The sequence below is a fragment of the Chrysemys picta genome, chromosome 1 (assembly GCF_011386835.1).
Source record: "Chrysemys picta bellii isolate R12L10 chromosome 1, ASM1138683v2, whole genome shotgun sequence".
NCBI classification, from domain to species: domain Eukaryota; kingdom Metazoa; phylum Chordata; order Testudines; family Emydidae; genus Chrysemys; species Chrysemys picta.
In genome coordinates, this window is record NC_088791.1 from 205,884,901 (window position 1) to 205,897,400 (window position 12,500).

Consider the following 12,500-nt stretch of genomic DNA (forward strand, 5'->3'; position numbering starts at 1 on the left):
GACTGGGGGACCCACCGCCAAAGAGCTGGACGTGCCACCCCTTTCCGTTGGCCGCCCCAGACACCTGTTTGCTGCGCTGGTGCCTGGAGCTGGCCCTAGGTGGTGGAATCTCCATCATTAGAGGTTTTTAAGGCCCCGCTTGAAAAAGTCCTGGCTGGGATGATTTAGTTGGTGTTGGCCCTGCTTTGAGCAGGGGGTTGGACTAGATGACCTCCTGAGGTCTCTTCCAACCCTAATATTCTATGATTATCTTGAAATCTGATGTAACCCTACAAGCAGGACAGATGTTTCCTCAGAAGCAGTATTTTCTTCTGCCCTGAAGAAGCAGAAAAGCAGCCATCAAACAAGGGTTAAAGCATGGACTACAAATCAGATTTGGGTTCTGTTCCTGACTCTGCCATAGACTTCCTCTTTGACCTTGGGCAAGTCACTTAGTTTCTCTGTGCCAGTTTGTTAAGCTGTAAAATGGGGATGATCATGCTTTCTTTCACCCTTGGCCTCTCTTGTCTATTTATTTATTTATTACATTCTTTGTGGTAGTGACTGTGACTTACTATGTGTATGTACATATAGAGGTGAGACCTCAATATTGATGCAGAAAGGATATTAATGAAATTACTATAACTTTTTTCTTATAAAGTTCAGTCATTACAAACTTGCCTGTGCTTTTACTGATTCTTAGCAGATATTTATTACTTTCGTACATATGGTGTTGGAGAAAAGTACCCAACATGCATATATTTTTGTTTATTTAGTTATATGAAATGTCCATGCTAAGGAGATTCCTAAGAATTCTGTTGTTTGTCAATGTGACAAACTTGTGAAGTGTCAAGGGAGATAAATACCATGTTTTGACCCTTGAAGTGCAGTTTTGAAATTCCATGTGAAAGTTCCTTCTGTTCTGCAATCTGAATAAGTGTTAATGATGTTGATTCATATATAAGATTGTAACTGTTGCAACATGGTCAAAAAGATACGCCTCCCTCTTATTTAATATACCAGTTTAGTTTAGATAGAATCCTTATCTCAAAAAAATGAATTATGTAAAGAACATGTTTTAGGAAAGAGATGGTCATATGAAGGAGTGTGAGGATGTTCCTTATTCCGGATATTCCAACAGTACGGGTTGTCTCCTAAGCTATAAAGTGAGCCCTTTCTTCCCCCTGTTTGCAAGGAAAAGTCTCTGTGGGAAAATGTATATTTGGAAGTGTGTAAAACCTTTTGGTTATTTTTAAATGTTGAAATGGCACACCTTTGTGATATGCATGCTTATAAATATGCTAGCTAAATGCAAAGTTCCTAATATAACTTCCTAACATCATTGCTACAGGGAGCATCTGTATATAAATACTAAAATGCTTTATGTACCAACCTGAAATCTAATGACATTGCTAATTTGATTACTAAACCAAGAAGCCATTTAAATATAGATTATTTATATTAATGGGCAATTAGGTAGCTAGCAATCTGGCAATTTCAAGCAACTCACCCGTTCAGGAAGACAGATATCATCATCTCTCCAGAACTTATGAATCAACAATTTATTTAATAACTATTTAAGCTAAACACTCTAAGAATCATTATAATTTTTAAAGACTTGCAAAATAAACACTTCCTTATAAAGAACATGTGTATGGATTTTCTAAAAATCAGAATTTCACTTCCTGTTAAACTCTAATAAAGCTGAAAAAAACCTCAAAAATGGATTGAATAAAAAGAGTGTTAAAACTAACTTTTAAAAAGTTATGGGAGGATTTTCTGCTACAAGAGAACAAAGACAATTATAAGTGTGTTGCATATTCATCAAGCAGACTGCATATTTCAGGAACTGATGGCATCACTGAAATCAAACCCTGAAGGCATGGAGTCAATGAAAGGATGACAGCAACATGGAATCTAAGCAAGCTTGAAAGAGTTATGTTTTCCTATAATGTTATCAAAATACAAAGGAGACAAGTATAAAAACTCTGAACTGAGCACCCAGTATTGCTCTGCTGCCCTGCTCCAAAACACAGCACTCAATACATCCTATCCATCTCTACAAGGAAGCTTCTACAGACAGCTAAGAAGAAACCAGCCCAAGGACAAACTCCCCAAAACTTCAGCATGGATTGGCGAGAAGAAGTTAATTAACGCTGCTAAGGGAATACATTTAAAAACTCTGGTAATGACTATTGGGATATGGAAATGTTGCTGTAACTTAAGATGTTAACAGTTTCCTCCTGTTAATAACCAAATGGTTAGACCATGTATTCTTGGAGAGGAGACATCAGCTAAACATTGGTAAACAGAGACATAATGGGATTTAATTGGATATACAATTATTAATATTCATTAATTGGCCTGTCTTAGAACAATACCTTAAATGGCATCTGCTAAATAACTTATTTAAATGGTTTCTTTGATTTTTATGGATTTAGTTAAATTGTGTGTCTTGTTCATGTATAAACTATCTGGTTATTAATAACCAACAGGATCTACCTATCCTTAAACAAAATTATTTTCTCTTTTTAAATCTTAATTTTTTTATGATACACTAAGACTGGACTCAAAATAATTTTGAGAAATAAGATCTGGTCTCAGCTTATCAAAAGACAAAGTCAGGTTCAATTTCAAAAGTATAATCTCTGCTGAAAGCTCTCTACAGAGAGGCATAGAGAAGAGATTGTAATGAAGTAACCAGTTCATTATTTGTGTCGTCTGTATTGTTTTGTTTAATGCTGTTTTCCTTCTTACTCCTTTCTAATAAAATAGCCTAAGTTAATAATTGTGATGACTTTGTTTGGCCCTAATCTAGGGTTGCCAGGCGTTGGGTTTTTGACCGGAATGCCCAGTCGAAAAGGGACCCTGACTGCTCTGGTCGGCACCGTTAAAAGTCCAGTCAGCAGTGCAGCAGGGACCCAGGGCTAAGGCAGGCTCCCTGCCTGCCCTGGTTCCACATGGGTCCCAGAAGCGGCCACCAGGTCCCTGCAGTCCCTAGGCACATGGGTGTCCAGGGAGGCTCCGCATGCTACCCGTGGCCAATGAGAGCTGCGGAGGCGGCATCTGTGGGCACGAGGAGACCGCGTGGAGACTCCCTGGCCGCCCATGCATCTAGGGACCACAGGGACCTGGCAGCTGCTTTCTGGGAACCATGGTAAGCGCTGCCGGGACCCTGCACCCTGAACCCCCTCTCGCACCCCAACCTTCTGCCGCATCCCAGAGTCCTCTCCTGCACCCCAAACTCAGCATCCCCAGCCCCACCCCAGAGCCCACATCCCCAGATGGAGCCCTCATCTAACCTCCAGCCCGGAGCCCTCTCCTGCACCCAAGCCCCTCATCCCCGGCCCCATCCCAGAGCCTGCACCCCCAGCCGGAGCCCTCACCCCCCCCACACACACACCCCAGCCTCCTACCCCAGTTCGGTGAAAGTGAATGACGGTGTGGAAAAGCAAGCGATGGAGGGAGGGGGGATGGAGCAAGCAGGGGGTGGAGCTTCCGGGAAGAAGCAGGGCAGCGGTGTTCGGTTTTGTGTGATTTGAAAGTTGGCTACCCTATCCTAATTGTGAAGTCCCCTAAAATGTGTAAAAGATCCCCTGTGGCTAAAATAGTGGGTGTCACATCTATAAAGTGCCATTGAGAGAAACAGTAAGAGCTGGCCTACCAGTTCTTGTCTCTAGACTAAATATTTTAGTAACTTTAAGAATAAAATTACTTACTGTCCAACAATTACAAATTTACCCCTTTTCACCCTGTCAGAGGGTTTCTGGCCCTCTGAAGTCAGGGTCCTAGCCTACATCTCACAGACTACACAAGGGGAAAATGAGACTGCTCATGTTTACCTGGGAGTAGTTAACTCACTGAGTAACTGGGAGGCAATGAATTAGGCAGGGAATCACTTTGGCCTGATAAAAGGTTAAGGACCTCAGTAAAAGGAGGGGAACAGCAGCAGTTACATTGTCGAGTAAGGATCTGTCCAGCAGACTGGTGAAAAGCTGTCTGAGAAGCTAATATTACAAAGTGGGAGGAGCAGAGCAAGAGGTTGGCAAAGCCTTCAGAGGAGGAGAGATAAGAGAGAGTTCTGAGAGCAGCGAGGGACTGAGAAGAACTGGTTGTGACTGTTCCAAACAAGGGCCCAGCGCTGGGCCCCAGTGAAGTGGCTGGGCCTGGGTTCCCCAGTCCACTCCAGTCAATTCCTTTGGCAAAGAAACCTAAGGCTGTCAAGCCTACACTAGAGCCATGCAACTTGTGACTGCCTGTTGTGCTGAAGGGGACAGAAATTATTACAGGCTGGGGTATATATAACAAGGACTTGACAAACACAGACTTGCGTGCGTCTACATAAAGGGGGTTGGAATCAGAGAGTGCAGCTTCCCATTGTGCCTGAGGGTCTGCTACTTGATAAAAGGCCCCATATTATACCCCCACATATAGTACCTAGCACACTGGGGCCTCTAGGAGCTGTTGTAATACAATAATAAAGAGTAACTGCAAGATATGTGGGTGAATCACTTCTATCATGCCATAATTTTAGGACATCTATAAGTTATGTGGCAGAGCTTCGACTTTGTCTCTGTGGGTTCCGTGCTTCCAGGTGCTTTATGGTAGCCTCAGAGGCTCACTGCAACCCTCCACGTAGCCCTTCTCTCTAGGGCCAGGGATGAGCCCTTTTCATCATAAGCCAGCAAGGAGGTTGGTGAGAGAACTCCCACAGTCTGTTGTCCCTATGGGCTTATACAAGAACAGTTTCGCCTCCTGTCCTGACAGGGGCCTGTCTTCCCCTCCCAGGAGGTGTTTCTGTAGTGGCAGGTTGGGGGGAACCCAGGCCCGCCCTCTACTCCGGGTTCCGGCCCGAGGACCCTAGTGGCAGCAGCTGTTGGCAGCCGACCTTTCATTGCCAGAGCTGCTACACTTCCCTGGGCCACTTCCCCACAGCTCTCCCGCTTCTCTCTCAATGCCTTCTTCACCCTTACCTTAGGGCTCCCTTCCAGTGGCTTGCGGGTGTCTCCATTACCCAGCCCTTCAGCCGCACTTCCTTTCCTCTGACTCCCTTTTCCCTCCCCCGGCCTGACTGGAGTGAGCTCTTTTACAGTATCAGAGGGGCCTAAATTAGAGTCAGGTGTTCACATTAGCCTATCGGCCTCACCTGACTTTTTGCAGGCTAATTGGAGTCATGTGTCCACCCTAGCCTGGAACAGCCCCCGCTCTGGTCAGTCAGGGAACAGAAAAGTGCTTATCCAGTGGCCAGTATATCTGCCTTCTACTACTCTGCTGTGCCCGTGGACCTTCCTGGCCATCCCGACCCTTTACTGTGAGCCAGCTGTACAAGTTGCAGCTGGTTCGATTCCAGACTGTGCCACGAAAATATTTGTACATGCTCGTGCTCCACACCCTTCATGTCCTCACCCTCGTGTCCCACCCCGTCACGAAGTGGCGGGACCTTCTGCCCCCTCTGGAGGGTGAGGAGCCCCGGTGGGCCAGCCTATATTCCACCCTGGTCCCAAGGCTCACCGGGGATGTCAACTGGCGGATCCTTCACAGAGCCTTGAGCATGGGCATGTACTTAGCACGGTTCACTCCCCTCCCGGACACCTGCCCCTTTTGCGGCGTGAGGGAGACCCTGGCACACATATATCTGAAATGTGCCAGGTTGCAGCCCCTATTCCGGCTCCTCTGGGATATATTATTACGTTTTTGGTTGCACTTTTCCCCTCACCTGTTCATCTATTCACTTCCCATCTGTGGCCCCACAAAGTCGTGGGACCTCCTTGTCAACCTCCTCCTAGTCCTGGCCTACAAAACCAGGGAGAGGAGGTTGGCCGACGAGGTTTCCTGCGACTGTGGGGCCTATTTCCGCTCCTCCGTCTGTTCACGCATCCGGGCAGATTTCCTCTGGGCGGTGTCCACTGGCTCCCTTGACGCCTTTGAGGAGCAGTGAGCACTGTCCGGGGTTCTCTGCTCGGTGTCTCCATCAGGTTCCCTTCATTTGACCCTTTGACCTCACTCCTGTCCCTGTTCTCTCATTAGTTGTCCCCCAGAATCATTTGGTTTCCAGGCCCAGTGGATCCTCCCCTTAGGCTGGGGGGAGGTCCTTTAGCAGTGGGTGGGCTCCGCCTGCCCACTTCCTGGATACCAACAGGACTACTCTGCTGTACTCAACTGGCCTGTGTCTATCACAGTTACTATAGGGGCCTAGCCTCACATACTATAACACAATTGTGCCTGAAAGCCGCATTTGAGCACTTCTTTATCTCCTGGAATTATGAAGCGTTCCTCAGTGGCAGCATGCCTTCAAGTGGGTGGAGCTTTCAGCCTCAGGTTTCAGGTGCTCCTGTTTCCATGTTTGCAGGAATCTCTGTGTGCCCTTTGGCCCCAGCCTGTAAATAGAATACAACATTTTTAATTGTAAAGTGACTCAAAACAACAACATATACCCTTTCTGCTTCTTGTTGGATACAGTTAGTCACTACGCTGTCAAGTAAGAAACTATGTAAAATTTGAATAACTACAGGTTCAGTATGACCCAGGGGCATGCACAGGAATTTAAATTTGACTGCTCTTGGAGTGGCACATTCTGTACCTCCCTCCCCCTCCCCCCGTCCAGCTCTGGGGCTGGAGGAGCTTTGTGTCCCCACCGATATTATTGGGGGGAAGACCGTGCTCCTGCTTGTCCCCCCTTGTACACCCCTGGTATGACCCATCGTTTGATTGGAAGCACTAATAGCAGTAAAGGAAGGAGAGTGTGAATGTTAATTTATGTTGAGTCTGTATTCAGTAAAATTAGATTGAGAGAAAAGACTCCAATGAAGGAAACAGATTCGAAATGAATGCTGTATTTACGTAAAGGTCCCTGGACAATACAGAATATTTATATAGAACAGACCCTTTTTACAGCAAACAATGACTTGATAAAGCGCTGAAAGAATTAACGTACTACCATGTATGGATTGCAAATTCAGTTCCACTGAATTGTTTATAATGAAGTTGTTCTGTGACTAGGATGATTCTACTATTTGTAGGTTCTGGGCTACGGTACAACAATACATTCTGCATCTCTTATTCAGCCCCTAATGTTTGGATTATATGCTTATTCTCGTTGTCCAAAAATAAATACTTTTAAATGAGCAATTCTTCCCCTCCCCCCCATCTTCTTCCCATCTCACTGCCATACTGTTATATGTGCTGTTGTGAGATGACTCAGTCTCTCTGAGGCTTTGTGTTGTTTAGATATTTTAGGTAGCAAATATTTTTTATCCAATTTTCATTTGTTAAATGTTTGGTGAAAAACTGTATATTTATTGTATATAACCAGGCTGTGTGGTTCAGGTCATCTGGGGTCTTGGGAGACTTAGTTCATAGCTACTTGTCATCAGAAGTGAAACATTAACATTCCAAAAAAGAAATGAACACTATTTGCTTTATTGTTTTCTCACTTGGTTGTGTCATCTCCATTACCTCTTGCCAGAGGCTAATTTCCATGTAGTCCAGCTAAGCGATTCTCTTACACACAGAGCTGAATGACAAACCAAAAATAAAAATCAGCCCCCAGTGCCTCATTTGTACATTCAAACAAAAAAATCCAGAGTTCTTTGCCCTCTTCTTCTTCTTCCAAGCCCCAGTTCAAGAAAGCACTCAAGCATGTGCTTAAATTACATTGACTGCAATGGGACTTAAGCAGTCCTTAAGTGCTTTGATGATTCAGGACCTTCGTTTATAATCCTGGGTGAATGGCAAAATGGTTGCTGAGTAGGACAGAGTTCTTAATCCTTTTAAAAAATTACAGAAATGGCCCCAAAACACTATAGGAAATTATTGCAAGCTATATTTTGGACCATTTACCAAGGGCAACACCTAATTTGTATAATAGTTTGCATTTATTCTTGTAACAACCATACATTTACTGAATATTTGTTTACTAATTTTTTCCCCCAAGCTATTTCAGATGTGGGTTCACTGCAGCAAAGCATGAACCTTTAGAACATGCAGCCTCCTACTGACTTTGTGCTTCAGCCCAAGCCCAGTGAAGTCATTGGAAAGGCTCCCATCAGGATTGAGTTCAAGCTTTGTACAACAGCGTTTAAAAAAAATAGGAGAAAGCTAAGATCCAGTCCTGAAAAGATTTACACATGTGCTTAACTTTACATGCTGGGACCAGTACCATTCCAATCAGTGCCGAAAGTTCAGCTGCTGTCAAGGCTGAATCCGCACTCTGGCACTTCAAAGGTGGGGGCATGCAAGGGTTTTAAAAATTAATACAGGCCATTCCGTGCTTGTATTAAACTCCCAAGGTTACAGCTTCTCTCTGACCTTGGCTTGGTAAACGCTGCTGCCATCCAAATGCAAAAACCCCCTTGAATCCAGGAAGGCGCACTTGGGAATTCCTCCCTGTGGGGTATCCTCAAGCCTTTCCCCCCTCTCCCCTCGCCCCGGGGAAGAGCTGAGAAAGTAAACATAGGAAATTAGCTGTTGCCACCAGCTAATTTAAAAACATGTGCACAAACCTCTTAGGCCACAAAAATCCAATCCTATTCTTAAAAAAGGTAAATTTTATTAAAAACAAAAAGAAAATACATCTGGAACTTAGGCTTGTGCTAGATTTTAAAAGAAGGATATTTTAAAAGTAGGAAATTGTTTTATTTCACTAACTACAAATTCTGTTTTCATTTTTAAAAAATTTCAAACAGTCAAAAAAAGTGCAAACATATGTAAAAGCCAAAAAAGAGGGGGGAGGGGGGCAAAATTTTTTTTCCTTGGGGTGGCAAAAAACCTAGAGCCGGTCCTGACCAAGGTAGCATAATCCTTCTATGGTTTTCACCATGGATGACGTTATTCAAAGGTGCTCCTGACTGACACGTGATGCTTGTTGGCAAGCACTGAATAATGCTCTCATCTTCACTGATAATCATTAATATCCCTCAGATGATCACTCAGGAAGTCAGCATAGATAATCAACTGCCTAAAGCAGGAGCTGCCACTTTATAAGGTACCACATATGCTAATCTTGCCTGAACAAATACAAGAGCAAAAACATTTTTAAAAGCAAAGGAAATATTATGTCAGTAACATTAACAAAAGATGTTTGATTCAGGCTGTCTGTAGAATGTAGCATCAGTGAATTATCTGAAAGGAACTCCGTGTTGACAATATACCTTGATCAAAGTTTCCAGAGGAAAATTGAAGCTGTACCTTCACAGAGAAGAGAACTGGATCAATGTGAGGCGCTTTTGAAAAGCAACTACTGATATTACTAGTAACTACAATTCTCTCTCGTATTTCTGGAGGGTACATTTAGACTACTGGACCTCTGGGCAAGCTCTGGCAATACCAGCAGCAATTTGCATAATAGTCTGGAGGAGGACCATTCATAGCTAAAGTGACACCTGCAACAGGTCCAGCACCAAAAAATGCCAAACCCTAAATGTTCCGTTCTGGGAGCACTTGAGATTCTGTGCTCTTTTTGCACTACTCAGGTGCAACAAAGGGAACATAAACCTCTCACAAATCTTCTGCCGGGTATAACCACATGTGGCGGAGTCTTTCGTGGCAGTAGAGCTAGTTCTAGTAGCTCCCTTTCTACATTGCCTGGCACTGGGACAGGGAGCAGTGTGCTGGGGAAATGGCCATAGTGCCCTGTGCTCTGGTTATCACTAGCTGGCATATGGCCCTTAGGGTATCCACATGGTGCAAATTAGAGCAGGCTAACCTATGGCAAAACTGGAGCTGGGGCAGAGAACTGGGGACCATGTCACCTCCCCACCCCCTTGCTGGATGCAGCAGAGAATCTGCCCCATGTAATCAAAGTTTCCTTTAAAGAAATTCCTGGCTTGCAGAGGAAATTCTTTGAGCACAAAAATGGGTTGATGCCACAATTTAATAGCATTGTTTATTTTCAGTGTTCAGTTTTCATACAGTGTTTCAGCATCATTATTCAGCAGCCAGAGAAGTGTAAATCAATGGAAATATTTGCAATAATAAATATTAAGGGGGAAATATGTAACACAAGGCTTCTGTGGACTCTTCTTTTCATTGATCCTTGTTCAAGTCTTAATCTCAATTTATCCTGAATGTGGGATAGCGTTATTAAGAGGTGTCCCTGTCTCATTTGTAGCAGTAAATGAACACTTTGATAAGAACACAGGCCTAGTCCTGCAAATCCTGCCCACGAGTTTCCATTGCACCCAGTGAAAGCTATGTGCCCAAAAGTTTAGGAGCCCATTGATTACAGAAGGGATTGCTTTAAGCAAGGCACAAGGTGTTTCATCACCAGGCTGCTCCCTCTCAATGTGTTGTCTGCGCAGGTCTTCCAGCCCAATCTGGGACCTGAACGTAATCAACTGTAGTGTGCTGCTACTACTATACTGTCAGGATGTACCTTATATACACATATACAGTGTGGTAAGCCCTTTTTGGTTCCTCAGGTGTCTACTTTGGACTATGAGTTATATGAGGCAAGTATCTCATTCCAGAATCTCTGGCTGCACCCTCTTTGCTTCAAATGCAGCTTGTTTAGTTTTCATTATTTATTAGCACAGGCTCTAAATGGCACGTGCTACAGAATTCACTGTTGCATACATTTGATTTATAACGTACATATTATATTTTAGATCTAATTTACACCCTGGGACATATGATGGCTGCCCAGAGAGTGTAATCTGGAGAGGGTGCAGGGAGCTCCATCTTCTATTAGTACACTGTTGCAGGAGGTAGCCATTTGGCTATAAAGCACTGGACAGGAAACTGGCTAGCAGTGTGTGCAGCACCACTCCAGTCCCTAGAGGGGTTATAATAGGGTGACCAGATAGCAAGTATGAAAAATCGGGATCGAGTGTGGGGGGTAATAGGCACCTATATAAGAAAAATCCCCAAATAGCAGCACTGTCCCTATAAAATCAGGACATCTGGTCACCCTAGGTTATAATGACCCTGTCACTGTGTGCTAACTGGCAAATGCAAAATAGTGCTGTTGAGTATGTCTAGTAAATGTCACAGGTAAGCCTGCTTCCACCATCAGCACTGGAGACCTTCTGCTTGCTCTTGCTCTAGTGGCAAAATGCTTTCAGGCACCCCTCCATGATCAGAGTTCCTGCTCTCCCCCACCTGTTATTTTTTGAGGATAAAAAGTAACACATCCCCCGTCACAGTATGAAGTCTGGGGACACTTAAAATCAGTTCATCTTTGTATTCTTATTCTTCTTCACAGTTTTGTCAGATTACGCGGCTCAGTTCTGTAGGTTCCCACTGACAGCCTCAATTTAACAGTAGTCACCTATGCCTGGTGATTAATTTGGGTTGTGAGCACACTATTATTTGAGTTAATTAGTAATCCTCCAGAAGACTAACTTTTCAGTACCCATATAGGGAATGTTTATAATCCAACACATTGCTACATGAAACCATATGACATCTTTATAGATGAGTTGGTAAAACAGAGAGCACTTCAATGTTACATATTGTCTTGTGTGCAAAGAATGTCTGTATTAATGTCAGATTCCTAGAAAGATATTTTACCCATTGCATTAAACAAAGCTTTGAAAATTGGTTCCTGATGCTACATACAATATGATAAAGGTTTATATGCAGGCTGAGCACCCTGACTGTTTATTCATCTGTCACTCTTGCCCTGCACTTATAAGCATTGGGGGGAGACTTTTCAAAGGCACAAAGGAGCAGGTAAGTACCAAACTCCCATTGAAAATTAAAAAGAGTTAGGTACCTAACTCTCGTCTGCACCACGGGCATAACTGCATCAACGCACAGACCTAGACAAGACAGACAAAACCACTGTAACCCATGATTTGCACCAGTGCCATTTACTGCTACCTGAAATCAGTGTAAATTGAATCTGGTGCAAATTGGAGCTTACAGAGGCTTTGCCTGACTATAGTAGGGATTCGCACCAGTGCAGCTGTAACGCCAGTGCAGACAAGGCTTTGCAATCAAGCTATAGCTGCAGCTGCCACTTCTCTTAGGGCAGGTCTTCACTACGGGAGGGGGGGTCGATTTAATATACGCAAATTCAGCTACGCGAATAGCGTAGCTGAATTCGACCTATCGGAGCCGACTTACCCCGCTGTGAGGACGACAGCAAAATCGAACTCCGCGGCTCCCCGTCGACGGCGCTTACTCCTACCTCTGCTGGTGGAGTAAGAGCATCGATTCGGGGATCAATTGTCGCGTCCCGACGAGCCGCAATAATTCGATCCCCGAGAGATCGATTTCTACCCGCCGATTCAGGCGGGTAGTGTAGACCTAGCCCTAGATTCCAGGTGGGTTTGTCCTCTTGGCTTTGTATTTATCTCGAGCATCTTGAATGAAAATTTCTAATATTCAGCCTGCTTCACCAGTTATGATTTTATCCCACCAATTAATGTTTTCTATGCCTCCAGTCATTCATGGTCCTTTTTATGTCTTTGTGCGTCTCCTTACTGTCTTGCAGACAAATCACTGCTAGTATACGATGATCAAATCCCTCAGATTCAAAGATACCATTTCAGTTTTTAATGTAATGTCTTCAAATCTCA